Genomic DNA, 16,119 nt, shown 5'->3' on the forward strand with positions numbered 1-16,119 from the left:
TTATAGGGGTTGCCGCATCTCGTGGAAGGACTGCACTTCATTATGCTGCATAAACAGAAGGAGTCAGTTGCAACTTGAGTACTGGAGGAATTGTACCAGAATGTAGTGAGTCCACCTTTCTGAGTTATAGCAACTTCAGCTTTGTTATCCCCCAGCAGAGTCATTAGGATCATCAGTAATTCCACATTCCAAGTGGACCGTCTGTGCCATCTTCCAGATTTGAGGGAGTGCATTCCGGTGGAGGTCAGAACTGTCTGCTCCCGTTAGTACCTCACTTTGTCCTTTTTCAAGGTCAGGACTGTCTGTCCCCGTTATTACCTTCTTTTGGGGTGCCTCCTTTACCAGTTTTACTCTGGTGGCGTGGATCCAAGTAGGTGCTTCTTCCGTGAGTACTGTCGTGGCTACCACTGTAGTCGGTGGTCCGTAGGTGAAGTCTCCTGCAAATTTTCCTTTCTTTAATTTCTTTATCAGCACGATATCTCTTACTTGGAATGGGTGAGTTGGTTCCTGTGGAAGACAAGGAGACTTACAAGCAACTTTTTCCTCAATTTAACTTAGGGTTTTAATCAATCTGGTTACATATTCTTCTCTAATGAGGTCATGGTCCCCTTCCTGTACTACCAGAGGGTTCTTTGCCCATGGGGTGGGAAAAAGTCTCCCCAAAAGTATCTCAAATGGCGATATCCCTAGCTTTTTATTAGGGTCTTCCTGATTTCAGCTAAGACTATTGTCAGTATATCTTTCCATTTCTTAAATGTGCCCCCTGTTGCCTTTCTCAATTTATCTTTTAGGGTTCTGTTCATGCGTTCCACAATGCCGAAGCTTTATGGGTGGTATGGGATATGACATTTCCATTCAACCTTAAGGAGTCTTGTCAGCTCCTTGTTTACCTTTGAGGTGAAAGCTGGCCCTTTGTCAGATTCAATTACCAATGGACAACCCCACCTTGGAATGATGTCATGTGTCAGTATCCTTGCTACTGTTTTGGCATCTTCTGATCTTGTAGTGTAGACCTCTGGCCATCTTGAGAACATGTCAACTATGACCAAGGCGTATTCTTATTTACCTTGCTGTCTAGGTATGTGTGTGAAGTCTACCTGCAGATGTGTAAAAAGAGTGGTGGGGTAATCAAGGTGTTGATGTGGGACTTTGACATTGGTGTTTGGGTTGTTCCTCAAACATGTGATACCACCTAATCTGACACTAACTGTTTAATGCCTGTAATATAGAAATTCTGTGCTGGCAGCATGTGTGTTGTTTGAATGCTGTTGTGTCCTACTCCATGAAAATGTGCAATGAACAGAGAAGCGCTGTGCTGTGGTATGCATGGTTTCCCCTCTTTGCAGATTAATCCTGTCCTAGGATTCTTCTGCAAGATTGGATAACACCAATCTGCCATTTCATCATCAGTAGCTGAGGACTGGAGATCCACAAGCATCTAAGTTAACGCAAGTGAAGGAGATACTAAATTCACCATTTGCAATGTGGCCAGGGCCATCAGTGCAGCCTTCTTGGCCTCCACGTCTGCCAGGGCATTGCCTTGGGACACATGATCTTTACCACCAGTATGCGCCCTGCAGTGGACAATTGCAATCTGTGAAGGAAATCTTATGGCTTCTAAAAGTTGTATTACAAGTTGTGAATGTGAGATGTACTTACCATTAGCTGCAATGAATCCTCTCCTTTGCCAAATGACCCCGTGTTCCCAGACCACTTCATGTGCGTACCTGCTGTCAGTGTAAATGGTGACTGGCTTGCCTTCATGTAGAATGCATGCTCTCGTGAGAGCAATTAATTATTCTGCTTCTGCAGATTGGTATGTGATGGGTCATATTAGTTATGATATTATGTTTTTATGTGTAGTATACCATTCACACTGTGCGGTTTCTCTTTCCCCTTTTTCTAGTCAATATGACGGGACTATAGTTCCCTAGGGGTTAATTGGATCTAGAGCTTCTGCACAATGTGAAATACATCTATCCTGTGATTAGCAGCTTAGATGATGGGTGTGACACATAGTGAGACAACCAATGAGGAATGTGCTCTCCTTCCCCAAACTTTGGAGGGGCGAGTACTGAACGCATTTAAATTTCAGCGTCTCACTATGTGATATTCTTACGACTAAGGGTCAAGTACCCGAAATGCATCAACTTGTCTTGTGTACCAAGTGGCTGTGTCTGCTGTATATGAATGTACCAATAAAGAAGAAGTTTTTAAGAGGATCTCTATTTGAATCCGAGACCATTCCTTTTTCAAGTTCCATGCAGATATGTTCTTATACTTACCACCAGAACAATAGCTCTCACACAAACAGATGAATCTTAACACTCTATGTATCTTATACTCTAAATATAGGTTTGCGTCAAACCAAGGTAAGTCAGGTCTCTTTTACATGTACCCCTGGTACAAAAAAAATCTCTGTCGACAGTTAGATAAAGTAAATAGATCTCTCTGAGATCCTATGGTGTGTCCCTGACACAAAACAACTTACGGATAGATCTCCCTGAGACTCTATGCCGTGCGTGGCACTCCAAGCGCCGGCCTTAATTATAAAAGTACTCCAAGTACTTATTATAAACTCCCTGAGTCTATTTTTAAGGCTTAACAATGTATCCCGGATACATAAAGAAAACTCACAAGTAGAGATATGGCCAGTGCCCTCGGGACCGGGCAGTGGACAAAAGGGATGTCTCTCTTACCGGACACGAGGATGTCCTTCTCTATCCCAGACGGAGCGCCCCAAACTGAAAGGATTTGGACCTTTCTGGACCTCTATGACAACCTTGGTTTGAGACACTGACGTCAGGAGAGATGTTTCTCAGTTGGCAATAACAGACACACACAGGTATCACTGAGAAACACTCTTTATTGTGCCATAGCGTGGCCTTATATAGGGAGTAGAAAAGTTTGCATAACAACAGCGTTTAAACCAATCATAAAGATAAACATTGGTGCTCATACAGATACTACTGGAACATTCTTATATGGTATGTGTAGGTGCAGTAAGCCAAAGGAAATAGGGTTTAATTAGTCACATATAAGAATGTACGCATTTGTGCTGAATGACCCTGAATAAGGCAAGAACGTACTGGGTGATTCCCAGAATCTGTCCTGGAACAGATAAGCTAAACTAAACTAACAGCGGGGGAAGGTGAAACAGTGCGTGGGTGAGATGTTATAACAATTCTTTACATATTTATAGAAGACAAGATGGAGTCACTTTTCTTTTCAGAAGGTACATAACTTTTACTGCCCACTGGGTGAACCTTCTGACGGCCATCAAGAATGTAATCCGTGGCACCCGTGTGGATTTTGTGTTACCGCCACGGATTGCATGCAGGCCTGCCTCTGCCAGTGCCAATCTGCTGCACATGCTGAAACAGGGCAAATTGACACATGTGCCGTGCATGGCACATGTCCTGGACTTAGTCATGCAGTGATTTTAGAAGATCTTACATGGCCATGGCTTGCCTTGCTGATGTTCAGCAGCGACACCACCTGCCTGTCAGACATTTGATTTGTGACAGCATGACGCGCTGGAACTCCATCTTGTATATGCTTGATAGGCTGCTCCAGCAGCAACGTGCCGTTAATGACTACCTGTACGAACTCTGCAGCAGGACAGGTTCTGGGAAGATTGGTTTCTTTTCACCGCGTCAGTGGCTGCTCATGCGCGATGCATGCAGACTACTGCGGCCATTTGATGAGATCAGTAAACTGGTCAGTCGCAGCCAGGGCGCCATCAGTGACATCGTACCTTACGCCTCCTTTCTGGAGAGTGCATTGTGTCGTGTCATTGATCAAGCCGTTGAGGAGCAGGAGCTGAAAGATGAGGAAGTCGTAATGCTGACTAAATTCTCAGGGGGGCTACTCCATCTGAGACAAGTCAGCAGGAGTCTGAAGAGGAGTCAAAGGAGGATGGTGGCTGGGGGGAGGAGGAGTTGGAGGAGCAAGAAGAGCAGGCTTTGAGGGGGACTTTAAACTTTTCGGGGATCCCTGGTGTTGTCCGTGGATGGGGGAAGGAGACTAAGGACGACATTCTCGTGGGCGATGAGCAGGAGCCAGGGCACTCCACCGCTTCCAATTTAGTGCAAATGGGGGCCTTCATGCTCCAGTGTTTGAAGAGGAACCCCTATATAAAAGGCAAGGACCAGTACTGGGTGTCAATGTACTTAGACCCCGGTACAAACACAAAATAATAGACATGTTACCAGCATCACAGAGGGCTGGCAGAATGCAGCATTTCCAGGTCTTGCTGCGAGAGATGCTGCATTTTGCTGTTGCAGGCGCTAGCAGAGGAATTTTCACCCACAGCGAAACAGGTGCGGGTACCAATCCTACCGCGCCTACAAGAAGAGGGAGGTTTGAAGATGTGTTGGTCACTTCTGATATGAGATAATTCTTGCAGCCAACCCAGTATCCAGCAGCGTGGCTACCCAGTAATCAGCACAAGTTAGAATGTGGCCAACTCGGCGGCCATTGCAGAGACACTGCAGCATGTAATCGCTCATGTGTACAAGGCTGCCCAGATACAACGACACTCCGTCCTCTGTGGGAGGTGTATCGTATGTGTCCTCTGTACCCCCCCAGCCATGCACCAGTGATGGTCATGAGCTGGTTTGGGTGCCACCCTGCTGTGAACATGGTTCCTCCTCCTCTATCTCCTTCTCCTCATCCTCCACCTAGTCATCCTCTAGAACTGTGCCCTTGCTGGACAATTGTGTACCTGGCGTTTATGGGTGCAGGAAACCACCCTCGGAGCCACTTGTGAATGACTGGCCTGAGACCCTTGGAAATGATCCCTCTTCCTCCTCCTCCTAATGTGCCACATCCTCTTCCATCATCTCCCGAAGCATTTTTTCAAGGAGGCATAGAAGTGGGATGGTAACGCTGAGAACTGCATCATCGGCACTGGCTATGTTGGTGGAGTACTCGAAACAGCGCAACAAGGCACACAGGTCTCTAATGGAGGCCCACTCATTGGTGGTGAAGTGGTCTGTTCTGCAGAGCGACTCACCCGTACGCGCTGCAGCTCAAACTCCACTATTGCCTGCTGTTGCTCGCACAGTCTGGCCAGCATGTGCAAGGTGGAGTTCCACCTCGTTGGCACATTGCATATGAGGCGGTGAGTTGGAAGGCCGAAGTTACCCTGCAGTGCTGACAGGCAAGCAGCAGCAGGGTGACAACAGCCGTCCCGCACTTTCTGCAGAAGCTCTTACATATTGGGGTAATTTTTAAGGAACCTCTGCACCACCACATTCAGCACATGCGCCAAGCAAGGGATGTGTGTCAAAGCAGCTAGGCCCAGAGCTGCTACAAGATTTTGCCCATTATCGCACACCACCAGGCCGGGCTTGAGGCTCACTGGCACCAACCACTCATCGGTCTGTTGTTCCATGCCCATCCTGCGCGTTGTGGGGTTTGTCCCCCAAACAGATACGTTTTAAAACTGCCTGCTGTCGTTTACCCCTGGCTGTGCTGAGGTTGGAGGTGAAGGTGTTACGCTGACTGGATGAGGAGGCGGTAGAGGATGAGGAAGCGGAGTAGGAGGAGGAAGCAACAGAAGGCAAAGAGAAGCGCCCTGCAATCCTCGGTGGTGGAAGGACATGCGCCAAACTGCTATTTGCCCCAGGCCCAGCTGCCAATGCTTTTATCCAGTGTGCTGTTAGGGAGATATAACGTCCCTGAACATGCTTACTGGTCAACGTATCCGTATTTAAGTGGACCTTGCCACAGATGGCGTTGCGCAGTGCACACCTGATTTTTTCCCCCACTTGGTTGTGCAGGAAAGGGATGGCTCGCCTGGAAAAGAAGTGGCGGACAGAATGACAGCATTTCAAAGGCCAGTAATTTCAAATGCTGGCATTCAGGGCCAGGGATCGCAGGTGGGTAGGGGGCTACTTACTCTTTCGCTCCAGTGTTTGGGAGATAGACAGCTGAACACTTCCATGGGACATTGTAGAAATGCTTGGTGACCCAGGTGGTGGCGTTGCTGGCAGATCCTCTGTTTGCAGGGTGGCGGGTGCCACTGTCACTCCAGAGGGGGATGAAAAGGCCGAGATTGCAGAAGAAGAGGAAGCAGGAGGAGCCAGAGACCTTTCTTTGTTTTTGAGGTGTCTACTCCACTGCAGCTCGTGCTTTGCACTTAGATTCCTGGTCATGCAGGTTGTGCTCAGGTTGAGAACTTTTATGCCTCGCTTCAGGCTCTGATTGCACAGCGTGCAAACCACTTGTGTCTTGTCGTCAGCACATTGTCTGAAGAACTGCCATGCCAGGGAACTCCTTGGAGCTGGCTTTGGTGTGCTTGGTCCCTTGGTGCGGTGGGCAGTAGCAGGCGTACTGTCGAGGGGACGGCCACTCCGCTTTTGCACCCTGCTCCCTCTTCTGCAGTGGAATCAAGGTCATGGAAGTGACCTGTGTAGTTTGGAGGAATAGGCGGTGGTCGCACAGAGCCCACTTCCATGACCTTGATTCCATGTGGAATCCACATCATCTTCTACCCAGTTATCACCCTTGCCCTCCTTGTCAGTCTGCACACTTTCGAAAGCACCAGCAGTTGACACTTGACACCTGTGTTTCGTCAACATCCGAGACGTGCTGCGGTGGTCCTCCCTTGTACTCATCCTGAAAGATAAGTGGTTGGGCATCGGTGCACTCAATCTCTTCCACTTCTGGGTCAGGGCTATGTGGATGGCCCTGGGAAACCCTGCTAGCAGAGTCATCAGAAAGCAGAAGAGACTGCTCCATGACTTGGCAGATTTGCAAGGGGGTGAGGTGAAAGACTGATGGCCATGGACTGCAGGTGCCAACTCTGATCTTTCAGCAGGAGACTGGGTGGGAGACAATGTGAAGTAACTGGAGGCACTGTCAGCTACCCAATCTACTATCGCCCGCCTGTACTTGTTCTGGCCTCACCATTCGTAGAGCCGCATTCAGCCCTACTAAATAACGCTGAAGGCTCTGTCGCCTACTCACACCTGAGGAAGGTGTTTCACTTGTACGTGTAGCTGGCGCAGATCGACCACATCCTCTCCCTGCAACAGAAGCTCCACCAGCAGCACCAGGATCGGGGCCACATCCCTTATTTGACGCTCTCCTCATTCTTTGCATTCACCCACCAAACTAACAGATGATATATGTCATGCAACAATGTAACCGCCAATAGTCAACAATTAAGTTTACTGAGAGTAAGGCAGTGCTGGTGTCATAAAGAGGAAACATTTCTTAAGGTCACACAACAGTGTGGCAGGCAGATTTTATACAACTTCACAATAACAAAAAAAAAAATTGTCAACTAACAATGTAACCGCAGTATTGACTGGTTGTATTTGATTGTGACAAATGCAGTAAAGGCCCCAGATGTAGGGTCTTGCAAAAAATAGGTGTTATTTTAAACCCAGAATATAACTGCAGTATTTAAAGTTTGTAATTGACTGTCACAAATGCAACAAAGGCCTCAAATGTATTATCTTGCCCTAAATGGGTGTTTTTTAAACCCGGAATATAAATTGCAGTATTTAAAGCTTGCATTTCACTGTGACAAATGCAGCAAAGGCCACATATTTATTATCTTGCCCAAAATTGGTGTTTTTTTTTTTAACCAGAATATAACAGGAATATCTAACGTTTGTATTGGACAGTCACAAATGCAACAAAGGTCGCAAATGTATAATTTTGCCCAGAATGGGTGTTTTATTAATACCAGAATATAACAGCAGTATCTAACGCTTGTAATTCATTTTGACAAATGCAGAAAAGGCCCCAGATGTAGGGTCTTGCACAAAATGGGTGTTTTTTTTAGACCAAGAATATAATTGCAGTATTTAAAGCTTGTATTTCACTGTGACAAATGCAGCAAAGGCCCCAGATGTACGGTCTTGCAAAAAATTGGTGTTTTTTTAACACCAGAATATAACAGCAGTATTCAACGTTTGTATTGGACTGTCAGGAATGCAGCAAAGGCCGCAAATGTATTATCTTGCCCAAAATGGGTGTTTTTTTTTTATACCAGAATATAACAGCGGTATCTAACGCTTGTATTTTAATGTGACAAATGCAGTAAAGGTCACAGATGTAGGGTCTTGCAAAAAAAAAAACAATGGGTGTTTTTTAAAACCCAGAATATAACAGCAGTATTTAAATCTTCTATTTCACTGTGGAAAATGCAGCAAAGGCGCCAGATGTAGGGTCTTGAAAACAATGGGTGTTTTTTTTAAACCCAGAATATAATTGAAGTATTTAAAGCTTGTATTTCCCTTTGACAAATGCAGCAAAGGCCCCAGATGTAAGGTTTTGCAAAAATGGGTGTTTTTTTAATACCAGAATATAACAGCAGTATTCAACGCTTGTATTGGACTGTCAGGAATGCAGCAAAGGCCGCAATTGTATTATCTTGCCCAAAATGGGTGCTTTTTTTTAAACCCAGAATATAATTGCAGTATTTAAAGCTTGTATTTCACTGTGACAAATTCAGCAAAGGCCACAGATGTAGGGTCTTGCAAAAAAAAGTAATGGGTGTTTTTTTAAACCCAGAATATAATTGCAGTATTTAAAGCTTGTATTTCACTGTGACAAATGCAGTAAAGGCACAGCTTTTAATATCAGCTTTTAATATCTGCATTTATGACTAGCCAGTATAGTCAGTGGCATATCCGTTTGGTGCATTTTTTCTGTGATTTATGTGATTATATTTTCATCCGCACAATGCTCCGTTTTGTGTAGGATGCCTTTGTGGTGCATGTGGACCGTGCCGACATCCTCCACCGTATGCATTTTTTTGCTGGGGATAGTAGTTTGCTGCGGTCCACATGCGGTGGGGCTGCTCCCCCAATGAAAAACACACTACAGTGTTAGGGGTTGAGCAGCTCCCCCAGATTTGCCACTATATTTCTGTGTTTTTATCTTGTTTTATATGTAGTGTATGTGCCTTTACCTGGCATTCAAACACTCTCTTTTGCACCTGGTAACCTCCATCACATGGTCTGATATCGGTGTGGCTTACAGTCTTGCTTTGTTCACATTGCATTAGTTGTCCTGCTATGCGGTTGTGTGGAAGCCTGGCTGTGAGCTGGATTACATCACCTTCAGACCTTGTTCACACCATAGGTAGCTTAGTGGTAGGACCCCTTGCCATGCTGAGTGACCGTGACATGGTGCATGATGGGCTACGATATTTTCCTGACAGGAATATATTGGCAAAAGTCTCAGCTTTTAATATCTGCATTTATGACTAGCCAGTATAGTCAGTGGCATATCCGTTTGGTGCATTTTTTCTGTGATTTAAATGCAGTAAAGGCCCCAGATGTAGGGTCTTGCAAAAAATAGGTGTTATTTTAAACCCAGAATATAACTGCAGTATTTAAAGTTTGTATTTGACTGTCACAAATGCAACAAAGGCCTCAAATGTATTATCTTGCCCTAAATGGGTGTTTTTTAACCACTTCAACCCCGCTAGCTGAAACCCCCTTCATGACCAGAGCACTTTTTACACTTCGGCACTACACTACTTTCACCGTTTATCGCTCGGTCATGCAACTTACCACCCAAATGAATTTTACCTCCTTTTCTTCTCACTAATAGAGCTTTCATTTGGTGGTATTTCATTGCTGCTGGCATTTTTACTTTTTTTGTTATTAATCAAAATTTAACGATTTTTTTGCAAAAAAATGACATTTTTCACTTTCAGCTGTAAAATTTTGCAAAAAAAAACGACATCCATATATAAATTTTTTGCTAAATTTATAGTTCTACATGTCTTTGATAAAAAAAAATGTTTGGGCAAAAAAAAAATGGTTTGGGTAAAAGTTATAGCGTTTACAAACTATGGTACAAAAATGCGAATTTCCGCTTTTTGAAGCAGCTCTGACTTTCTGAGCACCTGTCATGATTCCTGAGGTTCTACAATGCCCAAACAGTATAAAAACCCCACAAATGACCCCATTTCGGAAAGTAGACACCCTAAGGTATTCGCTGATGGGCATAGTGAGTTCATAGAACTTTTTATTTTTTGTCACAAGTTAGCGGAAAATGATGATGATTTTTATTTTATTTTTTCTTACCAAGTCTAATATTCCACTAACTTGCGACAAAAAATAAAAAATTCTAGGAACTCGCCATGCCCCTCACAGAATACCTTGGGGTGTCTTCTTTCCAAAATGGGGTCACTTGTGGCGTAGTTATACTGCCCTGGCAATTTAGGGGCCCATATGTGTGAGAAGTACTTTGCAATCAAAATGTGTAAAAAATGGCCTGCGAAATCCGAAAGGTGCACTTTGGAATATGTGCCCCTTTGCCCACCTTGGCAGCAAAAAAGTATGACACATCTGGTATCGTTGTACTCAGGAGAAGTTGGGGAATGTGTTTTGGGGTGTCATTTTACATATAACCATGCTGGGTGAGAAAAATATCTTGGTCAAATGCCAACTTTGTATAAAAAAATGGGAAAAGTTGTCTTTTGCCAAGATATTTCTCTCACCCAGCATGGGTATATGTAAAATTACACCCCAAAACACATTCCCCAACTTCTCCTGAGTACGGCGATACCAGATGTGTGACACTTTTTTGCAGCCAAGGTGGGCAAAGGGGCACATATTCCAAAGTGCACCTTCATTTTTAACAGATTTTGATTGCAAAGTACTTCTCACACATATGGGCCCCTAAATTGCCAGGGCAGTATAACTACGCCACAAGTGACCCCATTTTGGAAAGAAGATACCCCAAGGTATTCCGTGAGGGGAACGGTGAGTTCCTAGAATTTTTATTTTTTTTGTCACAATCGATGTGGATGAATAAATCATTGCCGGGATTTTTTTTATTTTTTACATACAAAGTGTTTGCCAAAGCATAGGAACGCTGCCTCCTCCTCAGCTCGTATGCCTTGGCAAACGTATCTGTTACTGCAGAGTAGAAATCTCGTCTTGCAGCGCCGCATACACCGACTTGCGTGTAATCTGACAGCAGCGCAATGCTTCTGTCAGAATGCACATCAGTGCTGCAGCTGGTCGATCGGTTGGTCCACCTGGAAGGTAAAAAAAAAAAGAAAAAACCAGGCCGCAACGCAATAATTTTATTAACCTTGCAACAGAACATATAAACTTTAACTTTTTTAACTGAACATTAACCTTTTTGCTTACTGGTGTTTTTTGTTTTTTGTTTTTTACCTTTATAGAACAAACCTCTCCTTCCCCATGGGTCAATGTGCAAAGTGCAAATCGCCCAAAGATGTGGCGAAGTGCGTTATGCACTTTGTCCCAGGTGAAAGGAGAGGTTTGCAGCAGCTGTGTGAGTGAATGGGCCCTAATAGGGTCAGGACAGTCAGGACAGAAATAGCGGGTGTCACGCCTTATTCCACTCCTGCTACAGACACGACATCTTTTTCGGGGTGACGGTTGGGTTGAGGTACCAGGAACGACATTGGGGAAATGTCGCTCGTGTAGACGGCTAACTACACTGGTGGATGGGGCCACGAAACCTCCTGGATACAGGAGGTTCTCGATGATCTCTTCCTGAAATTTGAGGAAGGATCCAGTTCTCCCAGCCTTACTGTAGAGAACAAAACTATTATACAGAGCCAATTGAATTAAATATACAGACACCTTCTTATACCAGCGTCTGGTTCTGCGGGAAACTAAATACGGAGACAACATCTGGTCATTGAAGTCCACCCCTCCCATGTGAAGGTTATAGTCGTGGACTGTTGAGGAGGAGGCCCAGAAAAGTTTTAATTTCGGAAACTTGGACTGGTTTCCACCGGAAAGGCTGGGCATAATAGCTTCCCGGGTTAGCGGTTATAAATTGTGTGGCATATCTGTTTGTTTCAGCCACAACTATGTCTAAGAGCTCCGCAGTCAAGAACAGCTCAAAAAATCCCAGGGCCGAACCGATCTGAGCTGTCTCAACCCGAACTCCAGACTGGGCAGTGAAAGGGAAAACTACAGGTGCGGCTGAAGTTGGGGACTGCCAATCAGGGTTTGCCAGCACCTCTGGGATTCTAGGGGCTCTACGGGCACATCTTTGCGGTGGCTGCGACGGGGTCACTACTGCACGTGCCACCGTACCAGCTTCAACTGCCCTTATGGTGCTCGCTACTTCACCAGGTTGTACGGCAGTGCTGGTACTAGGTCCAGGGAGGGCTGGGCTGCTGGTGTATGCCTCACCACGTAATCCGACAGCACCAGCCCCACTCTGCTGCTCTTGAAGCGGATCCTGCGCAACCTGCGGTCTAGCGACACGGGGCCGGGTACGCCTGGTGCTATCAGGGACCTCAGCCTCCTCGTCCGAACTTTGGGTCAGAGAGCCACTGCTTTCTACAGGTTCGTATTCTGACCCGCTGGATTTATCAGATGAGGGTTCCCATTCCTCATCCGACTGGGTCAGAAGCCTGTAGGCCTCTTCAGAAGAATACCCCCTGTTTGACATTTTGGGCAACTAAATTTAGGGGTATTCCCTGAGACTACCCAAGAAAAAAAAGCAAGCCTGTCTTACAAAGGGGAGGCGAGCGAAGTACCGGAGGCCGCTGCGGTTGATAAAAAATATCAAAACTGATTTTTTTATCGCCGCAGTGCGTGTAAAGTGAATGTGCAGCGATCAAAAAAAAAATTTTTTTGTCACTGCGGTGGGGCGGGTGTGGGCGAACGCACGTGTGGGCGACCGATCAGGCCTGATCGGGCAAACACTGCGTTTTGGGTGGAGGGCGAACTAAAGTGACACTAATACAATTATAGATCTGACCGTGATCAGTTTTGATCACTTCCAGATACTATAAAAGTACAAATGCTGATTAGCGATACGCTAATCAGCGAATAACGGACTGCGGTGCGGTGGGCTGGGCGCTAACCGGTCCCTAAACTACCTAACCAAGGGGCCTAAACTATACCTAAAACCTAACGGTCAATACCAGTGAAAAAAAAAAGTGACAGTTTGCACTGATTGACAGGGGCGATCAAAGGGGTGATCAAAGGGTTAATTGGGGTTCAGGGGGGTGATCTGGGGCTAAGTGTGTAGTGTTGGTGTACTCACTGTGTAGCCTGCTCCTCTGCTGGATCCAACCGACGAAAAGAACCAGCAGAGGAGCAGGCAGCCATATAACAGATCATATTTACTAATATGATCTGCTATCTGGCGCTCTGATTGGATTTTTTAAAATCATCAGCTTGCCAGCCGCAATCATTGGCTGGCAAGCTGATGACGATTTACTCCTTGACGAAATGCCGGCCCGAACTGCGCATGCGCGGGCCGGCATAGCGCGTCATCTCGCGTCTCGCGAGATGACGCGTATATGCGTCAGTCTGCGCAGCGATGCCGCCTCTGGACCGCACATCTGCGTTAGGCGGTCCGGAGGCGGTTAAACCCGGAATATAATTGCAGTATTTAAAGCTTGTATTTCACTCTGACAAATGCAGCAAAGGCCCAAGATGCAAGGTCTTGCAAAAAATGGGTGTTATTTTAAACCCAGAATTTAACTGCAGCATTTAAAGTTTGTAATTGACTGTCACAAATGCAACAAAGGCCACATATTTATTATCTTGCCCAAAATGGGTGTTTTTTTAAAATCCAGAATATAACCGGAATATTGTTTTTATTGGACAGTCACAAATGCAACAAAGGTTGCAAATGTATAATTTTGCCCAGAATCTAATGCTTGTCTTGGACTGTCAGAAAGGCAGCAAATACCGCATATGTTTTTTTTAATACCAGAATATAACAGCAGTATCTAACGCTTGTAATTCCACCAGTGGTGATTGGTCAATGATCACACAACCAAGGTCGTGCACCCTTTATTTTGGGTTCTGCATCAGGGTATATGTTGAGGTTGCTGTGACAAATGCAGAAAAGGCCCCAGATGTAGGGTCTTACCCTAAATGGGTGTTTTTTTAAACCCAGAATATAATTGTAGTATTTAAAGCTTTTATTTCACTGTCACAAATGCAGCAGCAGAGGCCCCAGATGTAGGGTCTTGCAAAATATGGGTGTTTTTTAAACCCAGAATATAATTGCAGTATTTAAAGCTTGTATTTCACTGTGACAAATGCAGCAAAGGCCCCAGATGTACGGTCTTGCAAAAAATTTGTGTTTTTTTTAAACCCAGAATATAATTGCAGTATCTAACGCTCGTATTTGACTGTGACAAATGCAGCAAAGGCCCGAGATGTAGGGTCTTGCAAAAAAATGGGTGTTTTTTTAACACCAGAATTTAACAGCAGAATTCAACGCTTGTATTCGACTGTCAGGAATGCAGCAAAGGCCGCAAATGTATTATCTTGCCAAAATAGGTGTTTTTTTTAATACCAGAATATAACAGCAGTATCTAACGCTTGTATTTTAATGTGACAAATGCAGTAAATGCCACAGATGTAGGGTCTTGCAAAAAATGTGTGTTTTTTTTAAACCCAGAATATAATTGCAGTATTTAAAGCTTGTATTTTACTATGACAAATGCAGCAAAGACCCCAGATGTAGGGTCTTGCAAAAAATGGGTGTTTTTTTAAACCCAGAATATAATTGCAGCATTTAAAGCTTGTATTTGACAGTGACAAATGCAGCAAAGGCCCCAGATGTAGGGTCTTGCAAAAAATGTGTGTTTTTTTAAACCCAGAATATAATTGCAGTATTTAAAGCTTGTATTTCACTGTGACCAATGAAGCAAAGGCCCCAGATTTATGGTCTTGCAAAAAATGTGTGTTTTTTTAATACCAGAATATAATTGTATTATTTAAAGCTTGTATTTCACTGTGAAAAATGCAGCAAAGGACCCAAAATTTATTATCTTGCAAAAATTGGGTGTTTTTTTAAACCCTTAATATATCTGCAGTAGTTAAACCTTGTATTTGACTGTCACAAATGCACATATGCTGTGCTGGTGCACTGAACGTGCGCAAAATGGCCGCCGACGCCCACCTAACTATGGGATAATGGATAAAAGTTATTTTTCTGTGTCACCGGGGTCAGGGCATAGTAAAAAAATCGCTGTACATCGCAGAGTTAACAAGCACTTCTGATAACAGATTATTTCCTATTCTCTCCATCACAGTAGCAGCATCCTATCCCTACACTAGAAAGAGCAGAGTGACGTGCAGCGCTATGTGATTCCAGCTTATATAGAGGCTAGGTCACATGCTGCACTGGCCAATCACAGCAATGCCATTAGTAGGCATGGCTGTGATGGCTTCTAAGAATACACGAGTTAAACGCTTGTTGCCTTTCAAAAAGCGCCATTAACTCGCCGAACACTGAACTCGAACCCGAACTTTTACTGAAAAGTTCAGGTTCTGGTCCAGGGTCCAAAAATCCTAAAGTTCGGGTTTGCTCAACCCTAATCACAAGCTCTTTTTTTCAGGTGAATGCTAATTTTTGGGGCCTGTACTGGCCTTTAGTAAAAATTTTATCCAGTGACCACCTAATGTACCTTCAGCCACATAATAACAAGTTCTTTTCTGTCAGGTTAATGCCTAATTTTTGGGGCCTGTACTGGCCTACAGTAAAATTTTTATTCAGTGACCGCCTAATGTACCTCCAGCCACATAATCACAAGTTCTTTTCTGTGAGGTGAATGCCTAATTTTTGGACCTGTACTCCCGTGGCCTAAAATACGAATTTTCTAGGCTCCAGCAGTGCACATTTTTGAGAGTTTCCCTTTAAGACGCATACAAATGGCCCATGATTAAAATACATATTTTTTGTGGGAATTTTTGCCAATGATGCCCCTCTAGTATATCACTGTCCATGTTGTGGGACTCTTTGTGCACGTCTAGTAAGTATTTGGTGGCTGCAAATATGACCTGAAGGTTTTTCAGGTTCGCCTGCCATTAAAGTCAATGGGGTCCACCGCAAACATGCGGTTCGCAAGCATTTGATCGCAAACCTTCCCGGCCGATGTTCGTCCATCACTATTATCCAACAGTGGGTGCACTGAGTCCCACACGATCTTCCCACTAACTCCTAGGATGGGGGGGCATTCTGGGGATTCTTTCTGGGAATCTTTCCCTTAATAAATGTGAAACTTGTGGGTGTACCCGGACTACTCTCATAAAGTTTGTATATCTTTATGCCATACCTTGCCCATTTGCTAGGCAGGTACTAGCGGAATCTAATCCTCCCTTTAAACAGTAATAGGGACTCATC

The sequence above is a fragment of the Bufo gargarizans genome, chromosome 2 (assembly GCF_014858855.1).
Source record: "Bufo gargarizans isolate SCDJY-AF-19 chromosome 2, ASM1485885v1, whole genome shotgun sequence".
NCBI lineage: Eukaryota > Metazoa > Chordata > Amphibia > Anura > Bufonidae > Bufo > Bufo gargarizans.